Raw genomic sequence first — 23,498 nt, 5'->3', positions numbered from 1 at the left:
TAATGCCTCTTCAGTAATATAATATAAATTCACTCAAACTCGGTTCCTTGAATTGAAAATTAACCTGAAATGTCAGTTCTTTGAAAAATGCAGCATGGTAGTTGGGGTAGAGACTTTATGCTTTTGTTTTCTGTAACTAAGGTACAGGTTTTGAGCTTGAGTAAATTACTAACCACCTGCTACCACTAACTAGGATGTTTCATTCACACACACACCCCTACCTACCTCTTAGTGCAAGAAATATGGACAAAGCCTAAAATAAACAGGGACATTTATTAAATAATGTTCTCGTGAACTTAGAAAGTTGCTAGAATAACAGGATTTGTGCTAGTATGAATTTTTCTAAAGGACATGAAGTCTGAAGCTCAAATGTCTGTCATTATTTAGCAATTTCAGCCTTCAATGATTTTCTAGAAAATCACAAAATTTATGAGGAACAGACAAAAAATATGGGGCAAAAATCTGGACATTCTGCAAAATTTGGACAGTTGAGAGGTATGCTACCTACCACACACACACAACCTCTCAACCTCTTACAGCAACAGACTCATAAATAAAACTGAGGCAAAGGCCCAAAAATAAGGACATTTTTTTTTAAATATTGCTCTTATAAACTTGGAAAGATAATAGAATAGTAGTATGTCTTGCATCAGTACGAATTTTCTGAAAGGTATGAAATCTGAAACTGAAATGTCTGCATTATTTTCTAACTTCAGGTCTTTAACAATTTGCCACCAATTTGCCAGAAAACTGCAATTTTATGAAAAACGGACCAAAAATGTGATGCAAAAATATAAAATTGCCAGACAATACAGCTGGGAACCTGTCAAAGGAGGGACACCATTTTAATATGAGCACAGTTAACTTAGATCAGCTGACAAAATTAGAGAATCTACATGCATTTCTGAAATAAATGTAATGTATAACTCTGATCATTACAGTTATTTATAAAAGTAAAGTAAACCCTCTATGTTTTCTTCCAAAATTGATATTTTGTGGAGGGATCATTAGGGGAAGAGCAACATTTTGAGCCAAAATCAGGGACAGTTGAGGTTTGGCTATGCCTAATTCTATAAAGCAATTTGCATGTACCTCTCAACCTGTTAATGCAATAAATCTGGACAAGGCCAAATATATTGAGGGAACATATAAACAGTACTAAAAATTGCTCTTGTATAAACTGGGACAGTTGATAGAACAGGTCTTATTTTAGCATGCATTTTTCTGAAGGTTATAAAGTCTGAAACTAGTGTGTCATTATTTAGTGACTTAATTCCTAAATCATTTGCCAGAAAACCACAAATTGAGGAACAAACCAAAATAAGAAGCAAAAATCTATTCATTCTTTGAAAATCTGGACAGTTGGGAGGTATAGTTCAGCTGGCGCGGTCTAAGTTTGCCGCCTTCCCTCACAAAACCATGGTCGAATGGAGCCTCCCCTGCAGCCATTCCAATGATCCATTACTTTGCTATTTCACTCCATTTACCATAAACACTAATGTGCATACTGATTTACTTCTATGATGATTTGAACTTCATTTGAAAGTTTTATTTTGCATTTTACAGCACAAACACTAAGACATCTGCTAAACAAACTTGGCATTAAAACTTCTCTGCCCTTGAAACTCACATTCATTGAAACAACATTAAAACCCACATTCAAAGAAAAATACATTTTACCCGTGGCAGATAAAAATTAATTCTGGGCTGCTTTTAAATCATAGGCCCCTTGCATATGAAACATACATGTGCTCTTTGATACACCTTCCTATTGCTTTGAACATTTTTCCATTTTTCCAGTAAACAATGAAACAAACTGCCCAATTCAGAACATTTCCATCATAAAAGTCTAGTCAAACTTCTACAGTCCACCATTATCAGTAAATAATATGCACAATCTCTGAAGTAGTAAAAAAAGCTAAATAATTCCACGTTAAATAAATCTAACTAATGAAGAGGTTGCTGCTAGCAATCACCTTTATATTTCATGACTTCACCGAAAAATAGTGTCTGATGTCCCTGAGGAATAAATTGCCTAAATTACATTAATAATAAGCTAGTAATATTGCAATAGGAAATGGATGGCAAACTGATAACAGGCTCATAATTAGTGTCTTAACTTTCAGTACAGCAGCATTCACCCCTTATGGGAGTAGAACCAACAACCTTCTGCATTAAAAGCAAGTACACAACATTTTGTGCTACTAGCAATGTGAGCTGACTTTGCATAATCAGCACTAAACTTCTCTTCCCCTGCAGCTCTCAGTTCCTTGTAAAATCTACACAATACTCAACTACATCTCAACTGCAGCACAAGAAATCTGGAAAAGCCAAATTTATTGGGGTGGGTCAAAGGGCAAAAACAGGAACACATTAAACATTGCTTGTATAATCTTGAAAGCTGCTAGAATAAAATGCTGTGTTACCATCATACATTTTACTGCCAAGGTCACTGTGCAAAATAGTCAGAACAACATACCACTATGCCAAATCACCTGCTTTGTGAAAGAGAGGAAGACTGAAACTTAAATGGCTATCATTTAATGAATTCAGTTCTCACCATAGCTGTCAACCTCTTGGCACAAAACACCTGGACAAACCCAGTAATGAGGGAATACAGCCCTCAAACATATTCAGTGAATTCAGTTCTTGCCATAGCTGTCAACCTTAGCAGAAAAACCTGGACAAAGCAAATAACAGGGTATTACAGTCCCAAAATAAGGACAAATTTCAAATAGTCATAAACTTAAAAATTGCTATAAAAAAGGTTAGTACATATTTATTGCTAGAATAAAAAGTTGTTTTACTATGTCACAAACACAGGGATAAGATGCAGACTCCACACAGAAGGCACCCCAGCCAAGAATCAAACCAGAAAACCTACAGCTGTGAGGCAACAATACTGCCACTGCACCATCAAATATGTAAGGAAGTAAACATTCAGAAACCTGAAGTCTGACATTTGAATGCCTGTCAATTTGTTAATCAGGACAGTCTGACTTGGAGCAAAAGAAAACACAATTCTCAGCAGAGGCCCAGGAAAAAATAATGCAGACATGTCTTTGTAACATGGGAGTACACAAAAGCAAACCCACACAAGCACAGGGAGAAGATACAGACCCCCCCACACACACACGAATAAGGCACCCCAGCCAAGAACCAAACCCAAGAACCTACAGATGTGAGGCATCAATGTTACATTGCTACCACTGCACCATCAAATTTCAAGCATTGCAATATTTAAAACCCACAGATACATACAAATATTGATCAGATCAAATATGAGGCAAAAATCTGCAATTTTTTTACAAATGGTGGTGGGTAGGGAATTCAGGTCTTTAACACCTGCATACAAGGTACAGGGTTCAAGCCTGAGGTATTCCCTACCACACCACCATGAGTTATCACACCAGTACATCCCACCTGGGGCATTTTCACACACACACACACACACACACTACTAGTACTCACCAACCCTCCATGACATGAGACCAGCTCGGGAATCCTGCTCACACCAACATAACGAATCCTCTCCCAGTCCCAACATGCAGTAAAGCGAATCTCCTGTTCGACAAGCATTTGGAGCTCCCAGTCCCAATGTGCAGTAAAGCGTGACAAACATAATGTTTAAAGCGCGAAAAAAGAAAGTTTGAAACGCTACCCGCTCGGAACGCTGACTGGCTGCCTAAACGCTACACGCTCGGAACGCTGACTGGCTGCCTAAACGCTACCCGCTTGGAACGCTGACTGGCTGCCTAAAGCGCGCTGATGTCATTGTGCAGTAAAGCGCAAAAGAAAAGAAAGTTTAAAATGCTACCCCCCTTCTACATACGTTGTACTGAAATCAGTACAGTGCGTATGCCTCCCGACGTCCCTGAGTAGTAGTATATCACTACACATGAGTAACATGTATAGTATGTGTGCCATATATTGCTGACATACTCTGCTGATATCCTGTTTGTGTTCTCTTCCAGGGAGATGGCGCGTCAGTGTAATCCCGCCTACTCTGCAGCAGAAGATGAGGAGATCCACCAGAGCCTGGTACATGAGTATGACATCCTGTTTTCACGCACCAGTCAGAATCAGCAGGGGAAGTCTGCACTGTGGCAAAACCTTGTCCGTAGGGTAAATGATACTGGCACGCATAATAGGACATATGAGCAGGTACGACATCACTGCAGTGATTTAATCCGAAGTGTCCACCAGCATGCATCAGATATCCACAGGCAACAGGTTGCCACAGGAGGTGGGGTGGCCACACATCCCCCCCTTACCAGACTGGAGGGGCTACTCCTAAGTGTTGTGGCTCCAGCCCTGGAACAGCAGCAGCAGTACACCTGCATCATGATGGAGGCTGGATCCACACAGCAGCACGACATGGAGCGTGCAGGTAAGATGCCATATGTACACTTGACTGTTCTGTAGACTGTTAGTTTATGCATGTGTAAAGTGTGTTCGTGGTATGCATCTGTCATCATAGTATGTAATTGTGCATGTGAGATACTGGCATTATCAGCAGCTGATGTGTGAAAGGCAACTGGTGTACTACTGCACTGTATCATATGCAATAACAATGGCACAGTTGTGCCCACTGACATTACTCTCATCATTTCTGCAGGTCCCTCCGGGGTTACAGCAAGGCAGGCCATCCATGCTGGTGAGTGTGTTTAACATTACCTATAATAGTCCTGATAATGCTAGTAACAGGAGTGTAACTCAGTAGTGCTCTGTGTGTATACTGTGGGGTGTGCATGTGTGCAGGTGTGCCTGTGCCCATGTGTGCCTGTGTGCATGTGTCCACGTGTGCATGTCTGCATGTGTGCCTGTGTCCATGTGTGCATGTGTGCATGTGTGCATGTGTGCATGTGTCCATGTGTGCATGTGTCCATGTGTGCATGTGTCCATGTGTGCATGTGTGCTGATGTTCATCACTGGTAATAATGTCCGGAGACTGTAATCTGTGTTTCCTCTCTTCCTCCCACAGGTTCTGGTGCTGCTCTGGTGACCTGCAGCAGGGAACCTGAATCTTGTGCCATGGGTACTGGTAATGATGATATTTGTGTAATGGTACAGGAAGGTGTGTCAGGGTCTGCCATTGGTCAGCCAGTTGACAGCTGTCAACCCCATCATTGCGCACAGTCATCCTGCCAGTACATCCTATGTCACCATTGTCCCTAGGTGATGGACAGGATACAGTGGGCATAGATCAGGGTAATGTGGTACCTGTGGCACATGCGTCCCCACAAAGCAGCCATGGGCAGGGTCCTCTGATGGTACCACACAGACAGTTGCCCATGGGTTCTCGTGGGAGCATCCATGGGGGTACTGCCTCTGGCAGATGTGCCCAAATAGGTCTGTCAACCTCAGCTATGTTTCGGACTGTCACGCAGGCACAGGCGTGTATGGAAAGGTACACCAGATAGGGTCTGAGGGAGCTGAGAGCATGTCGCACAGCCATGACAGACAGTATGCGTGACATCGCGGACACTATCCGTAATTTCACCGATGTCATAGACAGATGTTCTGGGGACATACTACAGCAGTTCCACAACCAAATGTCCATGAGCCAGGGCGATGGTGGGCATTTGCGGCGTCGACGTGGCCGTATGCCGGCAACAGCAGCAGCCGGCAGTCAGCACGGATGACAACAGGCTCATGCATGCCTCCATAGTGCCAGCAGCAGCCCCAGCAATGCTGGGTCTGTGCTGTCATCGGAACATCCCAGGAGACCACATGCACGTGGCTCTGGACAGTCCCAACAGGGACCTGTGTCCAGTCAACACACACCTGCTTCTGATGACAGTACCCAGTCTGGCTTAGTACTGGATATGGTCCGTAGCACCCCTGCCAGGCATAGGTACCGTGTCCATGCCCACAGACACTGATCTGTATGACCTGCCAGGTGCAGTCTGTGGCTGTCCACAAACCCCTGTATATGGCAGCCATGAGGTGGAACTGTGTGCATGCATACACACATTCAAAAATGTAACACTTAGGGCAAACACATACATGCACACACTGCACCAACACTGCCCCACCCTGTACTGCTGCCCCTCAACAACACACATACACACACATGCCAATTGGTGGTATCAGTGGCTGGCTCAGGCATACCTAATTCATACCCTGTGCATATGATGACACTGTGCCACCTCCTGCATGTTCCAACATCATTGCGAGAACAGGTAAACACATTGCTGATGCACAGGGTGACTACATAGAAGTGTATTAGTAGTAAATGTTGGTAACAGTACAGTGTGCCACTATGATTGTATGTATATCCCAACATGCCTGCTGCAGTAACTGTAGGAATGTCCTGAATTGTTATCTGCACCCATACTACATACCAAAGTGTAACAGCTGCACATAATTGCATGCCGGTGGTAAGTTTGACAACAGATAGCTGCATACAGGAGTAGCACAGGGGGGATGCTAATGCAAGTAGTGATATGCAATAGTGGACATGTACAGTAATGCTGTCGAGTTGCCCACAATGACTATGCAATGTGGATGTTTGCGCATGTAGATATGTGTGCGGTACCAATGTAATCCAATTCACAACTAACTATGACATAATATTAGTTCTACCATGGGCATCTGCGCTGTGTATTCCTGGGTACATGTTGATAGTGCCTACATATCTGCATTGTTACTTACTGTTATTGTTACCCCTTCTTTGTTGTACAATGCACTACTTCCAGCCCTGCTTACTGTATCATTGTTTGCATGCATGTTCGCTTGGGGTTACCTGGAACACTGCTTACACCTGCAATGCAGAGTTACAGTGCTTCTGTAGACACCTAGTGACATCTGCATAGCGTACGATACGTATGTCACCTCTACACATGACAGAATGTCACTGTCTGTCCCGTATGCATGTATGTTGCCTGTGACACATTGCACATGTCTTACCTGGCATTTACCCACATGTGCAGTCATATATGGCAGTGCTATGAAACAGTAGCAGTACACCCACACATACACACCTTCAGTATGTTGTTCCCCATTGGCCCTATGTGTTGGTACTCACCATGGCAATCACACTACTAGGGTAGCATGTGCAAAGGTAACCTGTGAATGACCTCTATGGTCCAGTTGTGGTTTATGTGAGTCATGTGGCAATGTCACAGCCACCGCATGTATGCAGTCAGCCATCACCCTTGGCCAGGAATGTACAACACATGTGTGGGATGCCACCACACAGCCAATCTGGGGACTGAGCTCTCTGAACCCAGTAATGCCATACCCTGTCAGGTGGCATGACATATATACTACATCCTGGACAAAATTCAACCTCAATCCCTGCTGCTACTAGTGATAAACCCCTAAAGATGTTTCTGATAGTTATGACCAATTCTTTACTGAGACATTTCAAGCCCTAGCTAGCCATCTACCTCCTAGCTCCACTGGTCCTGACAGTAGCACACCTAGAACCCTACCTGTGTTCAGCTGGCAAACAGGTGCCACTTCACTTCTCCATACCTTAATTTGAAAAGTAAAACCCACTACACTGTCTGATGATCAACTCCCTGCCGAGTACCTGATAAAATCAGCTGATGCTATTGCTTACCCCGTCTCATAACCAATCATGATAGGGAACATGGAATGGTTCTCTCAGCATGTGGCACAGGCCAGTATGAGCCTGATCTTGTTTGCCAACATACCCTCACCTGGTATGCTACCACTATATGTGGGAAGGGTGTTGTATGTCTACATTATGCTCAGTCTCCAATGTCATTCATAGGGTATCCACTGGCTGTCAACGTGTGCTTACATGCTAGGGAAGCCACAATGATGTGCAGGGGTCATCCTGCACGTGACACCCATGGCCCCATGTATAATGGCAAAGCTCCTTGGTGCACACATACTGCCTTATGCTGCAGGACACGGTGTACATAGCCACCTCCGTGGGTATCACACAGGTTAGGACACTAACATTGCTGCTACACAACAACAGCAGTGTACACCGGAAGATGCATGCACCGGACACTGTCCACAGCACGGTAAACTGCAATGTCTGTGCAGTACCAGATTCCTGATTCATGGCTCACAGGTGTTACCCATCACTGACAGGTTATGCCCCATACCATGCCTGTCATCCCCTACACATGTAACACACATGGACAGGGGGTGGTATCCCAAGGTACCACAGATACACACACCTCCAGGTTGTTGGCACAACACAAAGCATCAGGGCCTACTCATGTGCAGCTAACAGTGTGTCAGACTGCCATCTGGTTCATAGACTGGCACACACTACCCTCCCATACACAGGAAGACCACCTATCCTCCATAACAACACTGGATATGACAGTCTCAAGAACTGTGTTTATATGGCTGGACTGCATCCAGCCACACATTGTGCGTGAGCATTACTGTAGCTACAAAACACTAGTTGAAGCATTCACAGCATGTGGTCACTGAATTGCAGTGGAATGACATGTTACCACTACCACAACAGGTGGGAACATGCAGCACCTGTACATCGATCACGTGTACACTATATGGCCCAGACCAGATGTGTATCCCCTGCTGTAGGTATTTTACCATATTCACCCACACTGTATAGACACATACCACGCACGGACCCTTCACAGTAAGACACAGTCATATTGGTATACATTGCAAATAACATTTATCCACTCGAGGCATGCGTCAGACATGGTAACTACTGCAGGTCACAGGTATTTATGTGTATGTGTCAGACACATACATCATGTGTGCAATGCCATTGCTGGTTTAGGGAATGGCATGCATCATTATGTACAAAGACCCACACAAGGTCATACCGTGTGACACAACCACATGTGGCAGTTGTGTGTTACCAAAACATACCTATCTGTACCCTGACAACGGTAATGGACACAGTAGCAGAGCGCACTATTGCCATTACCAGCCAACTAGCCCTATTTGGCTGTGCTGATAGTGTGGTGACATCCCCTGTGTTTACTGTGGGAATATGCAGCATCTGCCATATTGTAGTATCTGCCAAAAGGATCTGTTCTCTCACACTTGCATTTACACACACTCTACTACCCCCCCCCCCACACACACACACGCACACTTGCCATTTGCAGGATTCATTCCCCTACCTAATTAAGTCACGACACGTGACAGATACACATTAGCAAAGCAAACTATTTGGATTACTAGATAGTTCCTCTTCTCTGGCTGTACTCATAGGGTGCTGACAACATCAGTATTTTGAAAGAGTAATGTGCATCAGGTAGTGTGATTCCCTGATTGCCAAAACTAACATGTTTTTCATACAGAAATGCACACACACAAACACCCCACATCCACACACTTGCCACCTGCAAGTTTCAACCCCTACCTAAATATGTTCTGGCACTTAAAAGTGACGTTGTAGTATGCTGCACTATTCTGAGTACTGGCAGTTGTCTCTTCACAAGCTGTATGTATAGGGTGCTGTCATCATCACTGTTTGGAAAGGGTAATGTGCATCTTGTAGTGTGATCTCCTGATTTAATAAAGGTACATGTTTGTCATACAAAACTGCACACACACAGAGTCCCCACATCCAAACACACACACATTCCTTTTACAGGCCTCAAACACCTACCCAACTATATTATGACACTTGTGATGGACGCATTAGCAGAGCGCGCTATTTGCATTAATGGGAGGTTTCCCTTCTCCTGCTGTACTTATAGGGTGCTGACATCATCAGTGTTTAGAAAGGGGAATATGCACCCTGTAGTGTGTTCTCCCAGTTGCCAAAAGGCACATTTCCCTCCCACCAATTTGCACACACACTAACCCCCCTCATCCAAACACACACACTTGCCATTTGCAGGATTCAAACCACTACCTATGTTATGACACTTGTGAAGGACGCATTAGCAGAGCGCGCTATTCGCATTAATGGGAGGTTTCCCTTCTCCTGCTGTACTTATACAATGCTGACATCATCAGTGTTTAGAAAGGGGAATGTGCACCCTGTAGTGTGTTCTCCCAGTTGCCAAAAGGCACATTTCCCTCCCACCAATTTGCACACACAATAACCCTGCTCATCTAAACACACTTGCCATTTGCAGGATTCAAACCACTACCTAACTATGTTATGACACTTGTGACGGACGCATTAGCGGAGCATGCTATTCACATTACTAGGAGGTTTCCTTTCTCCTGCTGTACCTATAGGATGCTGACATTATCCGTGTTTAGAAAGGGGAATGTGCACCCTGTAGTGTGTTCTCCCAGTTGCCAAAAGGCACATTTCCCTCCCACCAATTTGGACACACACTAACCCCCCTCATCCAAACACACACACTTGCCATATGCAGGATTCAAACCACTACCTAACTATGTTATGACACTTGTGACGGATGCATTAGCAGAGCATGCTATTCGCATTACTGGGAGGTTTCCCTTCTCCTGCTGTACTTATAGGATGCTGACATCATCAGTGTTTAGAAAGGGGAATGTTGCACCCTGTAGTGTGTTCTCCCAGTTGCCAAAAGGCACATTTCCCTCCCACCAATTTGCACACACACTAACCCCCCTCATCCAAACACACACACTTGCCATTTGTAGGATTCAAACCACTACCTAACTATGTTATGACACTTGTGATGGACGCATTAGCGGAGCGTGCTATTCACATTACTGGGAGGTTTCTCTTCTCCTGCTGTACTTTTAGGATGCTGACATCATCAGTGTTTAGAAAGGGGAATGTGCACCCTGTAGTGTGTTCTCCCAGTTGCCAAAAGGCACATTTCCCTCCCACCAATTTGGACACACACTAACCCCCCTCATCCAAACACACACACTTGCCATATGCAGGATTCAAACCACTACCTAACTATGTTATGACACTTGTGACGGATGCATTAGCAGAGCATGCTATTCGCATTACTGGGAGGTTTCCCTTCTCCTGCTGTACTTATAGGATGCTGACATCATCAGTGTTTAGAAAGGGGAATGTTGCACCCTGTAGTGTGTTCTCCCAGTTGCCAAAAGGCACATTTCCCTCCCACCAATTTGCACACACACTAACCCCCCTCATCCAAACACACACACTTGCCATTTGTAGGATTCAAACCACTACCTAACTATGTTATGACACTTGTGATGGACGCATTAGCAGAGCGTGCTATTCACATTACTGGGAGGTTTCCCTTCTCCTGCTGTACTTATAGGATGCTGACATCATCAGTGTTTAGAAAGGGGAATGTGCACCCTGTAGTGCATTTGCACAGTTGCCAAAAGGGATGTTTCTTCCATACAGACTTACACACACACCAATCCACATTCACACACACTTGCCATTTGCCAGATTCAAACCCCTACCTACCTATGTTATGACACTAGAGACAAACGCATTAGCAGAGCATGCTATTCGGATTACTGGGAGAATTCCCTTCTCCTAATATACTTATAGAGTACCAACATCATCAGTGTTTAGATAGGGGAATGTGCATCCTGTAGTGTGTTTTCACAGTTGCCAAAAGGGTCATTTCCCTCACACAGACTTGCACACACACCATGCCCAATAGCCCCCACACACAGACACTGTGGCTAAGCTGTCACTCCCTAGGGCATACAGCCTAGTGTTGTCCCCTACACCCAAATGTTTAATTGTCAGATGCACATTATTTGTTGCTGATAGCAGTGTTTGCAGGTCTTTATTGCCATAGCATTCCCTATTTGTATGAACAACTTGTGTATCTGTGGAAGATGTATGCATATGGGGTGGATCCTCTATATTACATATGTTTCTGTAGTCATTTAACTGTGAGGACTGGGCAGATTGCTGTAATGTTGTTGTGTCCTGGAATAACATACAAATAACAGATATGTGTGGCCAAATGCTAAACTGATATTTGGCCTAGTTTGTGTGCATGCCCAGTTCAGCCTTCACATGGCATGTTGTCTGTAATATGTCTCAAGTATCAAAGTGTGTGAGCATGCCCAGTGTGAGCTTTCCAAATGTTGAACTCTGCAGCCCATCACATTTGTGGATGAGTGTGAACTTCAACAAATATCTCCTGTATATGGTTGTGTGTTGTGTGTCATGTTGTGTAGTTACTGTCCAACTGCTTTGTGTGTGAACAACACAGGGATTATACTGTGCCTGCAGGGTTTGCATGGGATACTTTGCATACAGTTGTCAATATCCGTTCACACTGACATAACACTGTAGTACTGTATAGTGTACTGGTTCACTACTTTCCCTGTGGTGGACAGTATCCTTGGCTTTAGTCCTATCACTGCTCTACATTTCCATAGTGAGCACAAATGCCTGGTTAGGGTCCAGTTGTGCACATCTGACCATGTTGCATTATGTTCAGATATGAACTACGTACCGCAGGCCTGTCCAACATTGGTAGTGTATTCCACAACATAGGTGTACATTGGCAAACAGTAGCGATGTGCCCTTGGCCATTTCTAATGATAGTCGGAGAGTGTGTTTATCCTTCCACACACATTGTAGGTGGAGTTTGCCATGACATATGTCATGGCCAGTATACTGTGCCTCTGTCTACCCATGACATAACAGTGATAACCAGGATAAACATACCATCTGCCATCCACTCATCAGAAGTTCCCTTGAGGAGAATCAATGACTGACTCTATGGTTAACCTGTACTGGGAGTTTAATCATGCATGGGGTGGCTTCTGTGATATGGATCATGCAGTACAGCTTGCCCTATGTATGTCAGTGCTGGGGTTCATGACCCAAATGTGCATAGCTCATTGCCATTCAGATTGTACAAGGTGCAACATGTTAATTGATTCCAGCGTGGACAGGGCTTTAAACATCCGGCACAGCTTGCATCTGGCTGGGCAGTATGGCAGCTGTGTGGAGCTGCATTATGTTTAATCAGGCAACACATGACATCTGTTCAAGCACTTTGATACTCCTGGTGAGGTACTGTTGGGGACTTTACAGTTGATGGAGGTGTCTGCTGAGGTACACTCCACAGGGGCTAATGTAGTCAATTGTAACACTGATGAAGGATGACTACAGAGCCACAATTACCTCCCCTTATCTAGATCCGGCATCCTTCATGATTAGGTGGGTATATGGATTGTTTCTGTTAACACTACGGCCACAAGTTTGTCCAATGCAGGATATCTATCACCTTGTGTCCCCAGGTCTGTCATTACATGTTAGGTATGTAATGGTTTGACACCTCTGTGGTAATTGGTGGGCACTTACTGTATATCCACAGGTGTTGACAATACATTTTTCTGGGATTAGCATGCTCACATGGCTATGGCACCAGTTGTCTGTTTCTATGTGGCCCTTTTGTGGGAAGCTTGTGTCAGCTGTAGGGCCAGATATGTTGGGCAGTTTGTAGTCCTCTGCAAACATGCTCAGGGACAGTCATTCCATGTTGGTCTGTACCTATGGGACATATATACTGAACTGATGGGGTCCCAGGACCAAGCTCTGTGGGTTGCACATTCCATTTGGTGTAGGTTCATAGGTTCATACTAGGCTATCTGCCCTAGGACATTTACAAGCCTAGCCAGACTGTGTGTGGCTTTCACCACCCCTTAGGCTGGGAATAACTATATCCATTGGTTTGTTGTGCCTCTGTCCAGCAGTGACACAGAGATGATCCACGCGGTACACCTATGATCTCCCATCCACTCATCCAGATTCCTATTGAACAGAGCCAGTGAGGGGCTCCACCTCACATGGACCGTGACTCTGTTCCACATCCAAACACACACACATTCCTTTTACAGGCCTCAAACACCTACCCAACTATATTATGACACTTGTGATGGACGCATTAGCAAAGCGCGCTATTTGCATTAATGGGAGGTTTCCCTTCTCCTGCTGTACTTATAGGGTGCTGACATCATCAGTGTTTAGAAAGGAGAATATGCACCCTGTAGTGTGTTCTCCCAGTTGCCAAAAGGCACATTTTCCTCCCACCAATTTGCACACACAAACCCCCCTAATCCAAACACACGCACTTGCCATTTGCAGGATTCAAACCACTACCTATGTTATGACACTTGTGAAGGACGCATTAGCAGAGCACGCTATTCGCATTAATGGGAGGTTTCCCTTCTCCTGCTGTACTTATACAATGCTGACATCATCAGTGTTTAGAAAGGGGAATGTGCACCCTGTAGTGTGTTCTCCCAGTTGCCAAAAGGCACATTTCCCTCCCACCAATTTGCACACACAATAACCCTGCTCATCTAAACACACTTGCCATTTGCAGGATTCAAACCACTACCTAACTATGTTATGACACTTGTGACGGACGCATTAGCGGAGCATGCTATTCACATTACTAGGAGGTTTCCTTTCTCCTGCTGTACCTATAGGATGCTGACATTATCCGTGTTTAGAAAGGGGAATGTGCACCCTGTAGTGTGTTCTCCCAGTTGCCAAAGGCACATTTCCTCCCACCAATTTGGACACACTAACCCCCCTCATCCAAACACACACACTTGCCATATGCAGGATTCAAACCACTACCTAACTATGTTATGACACTTGTGACGGATGCATTAGCAGAGCATGCTATTCGCATTACTGGGAGGTTTCCCTTCTCCTGCTGTACTTATAGGATGCTGACATCATCAGTGTTTAGAAAGGGAATGTTGCACCCTGTAGTGTGTTCTCCCAGTTGCCAAAAGGCACATTTCCCTCCCACCAATTTGCACACACACTAACCCCCCTCATCCAAACACACACACTTGCCATTTGTAGGATTCAAACCACTACCTAACTATGTTATGACACTTGTGATGGACGCATTAGCGGAGCGTGCTATTCACATTACTGGGAGGTTTCTCTTCTCCTGCTGTACTTTTAGGATGCTGACATCATCAGTGTTTAGAAAGGGGAATGTGCACCCTGTAGTGTGTTCTCCCAGTTGCCAAAAGGCACATTTCCCTCCCACCAATTTGGACACACACTAACCCCCCTCATCCAAACACACACACTTGCCATATGCAGGATTCAAACCACTACCTAACTATGTTATGACACTTGTGACGGATGCATTAGCAGAGCATGCTATTCGCATTACTGGGAGGTTTCCTTCTCCTGCTGTACTTATAGGATGCTGACATCATCAGTGTTTAGAAAGGGGAATGTTGCACCCTGTAGTGTGTTCTCCCAGTTGCCAAAAGGCACATTTCCCTCCCACCAATTTGCACACACACTAACCCCCCTCATCCAAACACACACACTTGCCATTTGTAGGATTCAAACCACTACCTAACTATGTTATGACACTTGTGATGGACGATTAGCGGAGCGTGCTATTCACATTACTGGGAGGTTTCCCTTCTCCTGCTGTACTTATAGGATGCTGACATCATCAGTGTTTAGAAAGGGGAATGTGCACCCTGTAGTGTATTTGCACAGTTGCCAAAAGGGATGTTTCTTCCATACAGACTTACACACACACCAATCCACATTCACACACACTTGCCATTTGCCAGATTCAAACCCCTACCTACCTATGTTATGACACTAGAGACAAACGCATTAGCAGAGCATGCTATTCGGATTACTGGGAGAATTCCCTTCTCCTAATATACTTATAGAGTACCAACATCATCAGTGTTTAGATAGGGGAATGTGCATCCTGTAGTGTGTTTTCACAGTTGCCAAAAGGGTCATTTCCCTCACACAGACTTGCACACACACCATGCCCAATAGCCCTCACACACACACACTGTGGCTAAGCTGTCATTCCCTAGGGCATACAGCCTAGTGTTGACCCTACACCCATATTTTTAATTGTCAGATGCACATTATTTGTTGCTGATAGCAGTGTTTGCAGGTCTTTATTGCCATAGCATTCCCTATTTGTATGAACAACTTGTGTATCTGTGGTAGATGTATGCATATGGGGTGGATCCTCTATATTACATATGTTTCTGTAGTCATTTAACTGTGAGGACTGGGCAGATTGCTGTAATGTTGTTGTGTCCTGGAATAACACATACAAATAACAGATATGTGTGGCCAAATGCTAAACTGATATTTGGCCTAGTTTGTGTGCATGCCCAGTTCAGCCTTCACATGGCATGTTGTCTGTAATATGTCTCAAGTATCAAAGTGTGTGAGCATGCCCAGTGTGAGCTTTCCAAATGTTGAACTCTGCAGCCCATCACATTTGTGGATGAGTGTGAACTTCAACAAATATCTCCTGTATATGGTTGTGTGTTGTGTGTCATGTTGTGTAGTTACTGTCCAACTGCTTTGTGTGTGAACAACACAGGGATTATACTGTGCCTGCAGGGTTTGCATGGGATACTTTGCATACAGTTGTCAATATCCGTTCACACTGACATAACACTGTAGTACTGTATAGTGTACTGGTTCACTACTTTCCCTGTGGTGGACAGTATCCTTGGCTTTAGTCCTATCACTGCTCACATTTCCATAGTGAGCACAAATGCCTGGTTAGGGTCCAGTTGTGCACATCTGACCATGTTGCATTATGTTCAGATATGAACTACGTACCGCAGGCCTGTCCAACATTGGTAGTGTATTCCACAACATAGGTGTACATTGGCAAACAGTAGCGATGTGCCCTTGGCCATTTCTAATGATAGTCGGAGAGTGTGTTTATCCTTCCACACACATTGTAGGTGGAGTTTGCCATGACATATGTCATGGCCAGTATACTGTGCCTCTGTCTACCCATGACATAACAGTGATAACCAGGATAAACATACCATCTGCCATCCACTCATCAGAAGTTCCCTTGAGGAGAATCAATGACTGACTCTATGGTTAACCTGTACTGGGAGTTTAATCATGCATGGGGTGGCTTCTGTGATATGGATCATGCAGTACAGCTTGCCCTATGTATGTCAGTGCTGGGGTTCATGACCCAAATGTGCATAGCTCATTGCCATTCAGATTGTACAAGGTGCAACATGTTAATTGATTCCAGCATGGACAGGGCTTTAAACATCTGGCACAGCTTGCCTCTGGCTGGGCAGTATGGCAGCTGTGTGGAGCTGCATTATGTTTAATCAGGCAACACATGACATCTGTTCAAGCACTTTGATACTCCTGGTGAGGTACTGTTGGGGACTTTACAGTTGATGGAGGTGTCTGCTGAGGTACACTCCACAGGGGCTAATGTAGTCAATTGTAACACTGATGAAGGATGACTACAGAGCCACAATTACCTCCCCTTATCTAGATCCAGCATCCTTCATGATTAGGTGGGTATATGGATTGTTTCTGTTAACACTACAGCCACAAGTTTGTCCAATGCAGGATATCTATCACCTTGTGTCCCCAGGTCTGTCATTACATGTTAGGTATGTAATGGTTTGACACCTCTGTGGTAATTGGTGGGCACTTACTGTATATCCACAGGTGTTGACAATACATTTTTCTGGGATTAGCATGCTCACATGGCTATGGCACCAGTTGTCTGTTTCTATGTGGCCCTTTTGTGGGAAGCTTGTGTCAGCTGTAGGGCCAGATATGTTGGGCAGTTTGTAGTCCTCTGCAAACATGCTCAGGGACATATATACTGAACTGATGGGGTCCCAGGACCAAGCTCTGTGGGTTGCACATTCCATTTGGTGTAGGTTCATAGGTTCATACTAGGCTATCTGCCCTAGGACATTTACAAGCCTAGCCAGACTGTGTGTGGCTTTCACCACCCCTTAGGCTGGGAATAACTATATCCATTGGTTTGTTGTGCCTCTGTCCAGCAGTGACACAGAGATGATCCACGCGGTACACCTATGATCTCCCATCCACTCATCCAGATTCCTATTGAACAGAGCCAGTGAGGGGCTCCACCTCACATGGACCGTGACTCTGTTCCATAGTGTATGGAGTCTCTGGGTGATGAATCTGTCCCTCCAGCATGTCCTATTTATATCTGTGCTGAGGTTTAGGACTCTTGCTCACGTGGCTCTGGTGGATTTGTAGTTATAGAGGTGGAGCATGTCCATTAATCCGGGTTGGACATGGCCTTGTATGTCAGGCACAGATCACCTCTGGGAAGATGGTATGCGACTGAATAGAGCTGGGGTTTCTTCTGTCGGGCAGCATATGACAAATGTCTGAGCCCCTTTATCCTTTTGGTGAGGGGCTTTTGGGGTCTTTCCAACTGCTGCAGGTGTCAGGTATGATACATTCCAAATGGGGCGTTGTACTCAATCATTGGCCTGATAAGCGAAGAGTACAGGGGCACAATGACCTCCCCTGATCTGGATGTGAATCCCTTCATGATCAGGTGGGCAATGTAGCAAGTCTTCCTAACCACTCTGGCAATGTGAGTTTCAAATGAGAGGTTACTGTCAACGTGGGTCCCCAAGTCCCTGATGACCTCTCCCGTGCTTAGTGGATTAGCACCTAAGTGGTAATTTGGGGTTACCCTGTTTTTCCTGAAGGGTATGACTATACATTGTCTGGCATTTAGCTTAAGGCCATGGCTCTAGCACCAGTTATCTGTTTCCATGAGGCATCTCAGAAGGATGTGTGTGTCCAATGGGGTATCATTTATGGCACCCAGTTTGCAGTCATCTGCAAACCTTGTCTGCCACAATCCCCCTATGTTTGCCTGTACATCAGAGACATGGATGCCAAACAAGAAGGGGCCCAGGACTGAGCCCTGTGGGACTCCGCTTGTGACTGGCTTAGAGTCTGACATGGCACCAGCAACTCTAACACTGTGTGTTCTGTCCTTGGGCCAGTTTGCAGCTCATCTTGTAACATATGGGTTTACATTTAAGCTGGTGATCTTTTGTATGATGCCCGAGTGGGGTATTGTGTCGAAAGCTTTTGCAAGATAAACGTAGGCTGTGTGCACTGCCTTACCCTCATCAATGGCCTTAGTGACCATTTCAAATAAGTCGGCCAAGTTCAGGAGGCAGGATCTGCCCTTGACATAGACAAATAGGGTAGGGTCCAATGTCTGTAGATCCCCCATGTCTTTATTTGTGAGTTCGATTATGTTCCTCTCCATAGCTTTGCAGACCAGGACCGTCATGCTTATGGGGCAGTAATTTACAGGGTCCGTAGAAGCACCGCCTTTGTGGAGTGGGACCACAGTTGCCGTGCGCCACACTTTGGGTATATATCCTGTGTTACGGCTAGGGTTAAACAGCAGCCTTATGTGTGGGTTTAGTTCATCATTGAGTTCATGTGGCACACAGCTGGGGACAACGTCCGGTCACATTGATGCTGTTACTTTTGCTTTAGAGAGGGCAGCTCTCACCTGGGCATCTGTAATGTTTGGGAGGCTACACTCTGCTGGGATAGATATTTCTCCTTTTGTGGGGGAGGGAAGGGGGAAATATGCACTGAACCTGTCTGCCAGTATGTTGGCAATGTCTGTGGGTTCAGTAATTTTTGTATCATTTTGGACTACTTCTGAGCATATCTGGGAGTTTCAACCCAGGTTTCTAATATAGCTAAGGAAGGCCTTATGATTGTCTGTTGTGTCTTTAGCTATTTCTCTCTCAATGGTGGCCTTGTATGATTTTATGAGTGATTGTAGTTGTTTACTTGTAATGATCAGAGATGCCTTCCCTTTTAGGGATGTAGCTCTGTCATGTAGTAGCTTTCTCCTCTTGTTGTACATTTTGTTCATGGCTGGGGTCCACCAGACTGGGCGCCTGCCTTTGGTGGACAGGGTCTTGATTTTATTTGGGATTGCTTGATCCATGCATTCCTGGAGGTGCTCGTAGAAAGCATTTGTAAGGGTTTCAGCAGCATGGGTTGTGGTTTCCACTGGCTCGGTGGCCTTGAGGGATACCACTTCAGTCTTGCAAAGTGTGAAGTTGCCTTTTGAGTAGTTCTTCACTGTGGTCGTTTTTGCTGGGTGTGGTGTGGGGGTGGGATATGGATCTCCATTGTGATTACTTCATGGTCTGATCTCACCAATGAGGGATATACTTCCAGTGTGGAGCATTGTGTCCCCATGTTTGTGATGATCAGGTCTAGTATATTTTCTCCTCTTGTGGGAATGGTGACTAGTTGTTCCATAGCATTTGGGTTTATGTACTCCAGGTACCTTTGTGCTAGGGTGTTAGGGCTTCCATAATATTCCCAGTCTATGTTTGGGTAGTGGAAGTCACCCAATATGATTGTGTTTGGAGAGACATTCATATTCTACAGTGTCTTCAGGAAGGCTGTGTGGGGTTCCTGAGTTTGAGAGTGTGGTGTGTAGCATGCTACAAACTGTAGGGCGGTTTTGCCCATGGTTAATTGCACCTGGATGGTCTCCGATGCTTTGTGCATTGCCGACAACCTGGAGGTGTGGGTATCCTTTGTGAATATGGATACTCCCCCTCCTTTTGTGGTTTGTTCCAGATTTTGGGGCCGAAACGCATGATATGAGGTAAAACCTGATAGTGCCAGGGTGCTCTCACAAGCCTTGAACCAGGTTTCAGTCACAGCACAGACATCGTTGTTCTCCACACTGAGAAGAGCTTCAAGGGCATGCATCTTGAGGTCTATACTTCTGGCATGGAGCAGCATTACCCTTAGTTTGTTTCATTTTTGTGTTTGAGGGCGGTAGGTTTGTCATTTGAGCCTTGCCTAAACAAGGCACTATGGGGGTGGCAAGTGCCTTTGCCAATATCCAGAAGCCCAGGAGTGTAAGGAGCAAGCCATCCCTTGCAAAGCAGTGAGGCTTGTCAAGCATGTCATTCCAGGCAGACAGACATTGGATCCCCTTGGTATGATACCAGTGATTTTGCCAATTATTAAGGCTGATCATTCTGCCTCTGTCTTGTGGCAACATTCTTGGTGAGGGTAGGAAACTGCTCAGGGTCAGTGTCATGCCGGCCTGGGATACTTAATCTGAGATCTCCTGTATGTCTCTTTTCATGTAGTCTAGGGAGGCACCTCTCAGGTTGTTCACACCAGCATGGACAATGAGTGAGTCATGATTGTACTTGCTGTGGGGTGTCCTCAGTGCTTGTGTTATGTGGCAGATTCTAGCACCGACAGGCAGCGTACTGTGACCTTTTCCTTATTCAGTCTGGTGAGTGGGACGTCAGTGTGTCTGACTATGGAGTCACCTATTACAAGTGTGTCAGGCATTGTGTTTGGCCTTAGGGGCTGTGACTGTTTAGCACACTGACTTTGTGAACTATGTGTTGCATGTGACATGTTTCTGGGTGGACTGCAGCATGTCTGACCATGTCAGTTCTGTCTGTGGTCTGGTTTGCATCACCTCTGGTGACATAGGTGTTTATATTTTAGTTGGTGAGCATATCTATCATGAACACATAGGGTATTGTATGGAAGCGTTTGCAAGGTCCAGCTATGCTGTGTGGACCACGTTGCCCTCATCAATGGCCCTCATGACTGTTTCACATGACCCATACATGTTTAGGGGCATGATCTGCACTTAAGACAGCCACACTGGGTGGTGTCCGGTGTCAGTAGATCCACAATATCTGTATGTCTGCAGTACATGCTGATCCTTTCCATAGCTGTGCAGACCAAGCTTCTCATGGTTCTGGGGTGGTAGTTCTTAGTATCCATTCAGGAAACACCTTTGTTGACATCAACCAGTGTTGTTGTACACTGCTCTTTGTGTACATGTCCTGTGGTAAGGCTGACATCATGTCAGGGAGGCAGCAGTCTGCTGGGGTAGATATATTTCATTGTGGAGGGAGGGGTTTGCACAGCACCTGTCAGGATGCATGTTGGCAATATGTGTGTGTGTTTGGTATGTTGTTTGTGATATTTGTGTGATCCAGGGCATATGTGTGAATTCCCAACATGCTTCCTACCATCAGTTGAGGAAGACTTGGGATTACCATGAGTGTCCTTTATAATGTGTATAATCATAGGTTCATACTAGTCTATACACCCTAGGATATTACTTGACACATGGCATTCATGCCTCAGGTGGTGCTGCAGGGCTGCCTCTGTTGGATGCACATATTACACTCCCTGTACATGTGTGTGAGCAGGTCATGTCATTTTAGTCATCCATGTTATTATTTGAGTGAGTCAGAGGGGGTATCATTCCCTGGGTTCCTACTGAGCCAGTGTATGTGCTATGCGTTGCCTCTTTGCCAAGGCCAGGGCATACTGGGCATGCCTCCTTCTGCTTACTGGGGCAGGCTCAGGTTGTTCCCCCTCCGAGTCACACTCTGCCTGTGATGGCCTTGGCAATGGTGAGGGGCTGTTTTGCCCGGCCCTATGCTGGTCCTGCTGCAGCTGTTTTCGCAAGATCATATTATGTAGCATAGCACATATCATGACCATTTGGGTACATGTAGTTGGTGTGTACTGCAAGGCTCCACCAGATGTGTCCAGACACCGGAACTGTGACTTGAGCAGCCCAAACACACGCTCTATGACATTACGTGTTTGTGTGTGTGCCTCATTATGGCGTTCCTGTTCAGGTGTGTGTGCGTTTCTGATGGGTGTCATCAGCCACGGCTCCAGTGCATAACCTGCATCCCCCACTAGGTGTCCGTGTGGGATGTCCCCATTGGCAAATGTCTGGTACAGCTGCGTCAAATGCCAGATGTGGGAATCGTGGTAGCTCCCAGGGCAGCCAGCACACACATTCATTATTATGCCCTGGGCATCACACACGACCTGGCAGTTGATGGAGGGGTAACCCTTGCGGTTAATGTAGGCACTACCACTCTCACCAGCTGGTGCTTTGATGCGTATGTGCGTGCAGTCTATTGCACCAAGTACCTCAGGGTATCCAGCTATTTGCTGGAAGAGACGCATATTGCTGGCCACTCCCTCACGGGCATTGGGGAAATATACATGATCACCGACATGTACTGACATGGCATCCAGGAACTGGTGCAGTACCCTGGAGACTGATGCCTGTGATATCCCCATCATATCACCAGTTGGTCTCTGGAAGGTACCTGTTGCTAGTATTCTTAGGCCAACACATACCTTGGTTTCCACTGGGATGGGTTCCCCTCTGTTGGTTCTGTGTGTGAGGCGTGGCCTGCACAGCTCAACAATTTGCTGCAGGAGGTCTCTGTCCACTCTGTAGCACTCTACTATCTCCAGCTCATGTAACCCATGGTAGGTGACCCTGGGCCAGTATACTCTTCTCCGTTTCCTCACTGTGGGTTGTCTGGCACCATCTACATTGTCACCACCCGCAGCAATTTGCCTATGACTGATTATGACAGCTATGGCAGCCCCTAGCATTTCTGCTCTGAGTTCAGCTTTTTCAGTTTTCACTTCTGATAGCTTACTCCTGTCTTGCAGTGTCTCTTGAGAGAAACATCCTGCAGTGCTGTTTGCAGAGTTTTAAGTGCTGGGTTGGGCTTCTATTCTGCCTGTGTAATTACCTGCTTCCAATTGTTTTCACCTGCTAACTCCAGCAGTATTCCCTGTCAGCTTCCTAGTAATTTTGTTGTTTCCTCTTTCCTCTCTGTTTCCTCAGGGGGGAGCAATGTGCACACCAGCATAAACACGCTCACAGTGGCTTACACGTGTGCACACATGCTTATATGGTTTAGACTCAGCTTATTCATGTTAAAACATGCGTACACCCGTGCAAACAGCCTTA

This window comes from Protopterus annectens, chromosome 8.part0, assembly GCF_019279795.1.
Source record: "Protopterus annectens isolate FY-2018-M chromosome 8.part0, PAN1.0, whole genome shotgun sequence".
NCBI classification, from domain to species: Eukaryota; Metazoa; Chordata; order Ceratodontiformes; family Protopteridae; genus Protopterus; species Protopterus annectens.
This window is presented reverse-complemented; position numbering follows the sequence as displayed.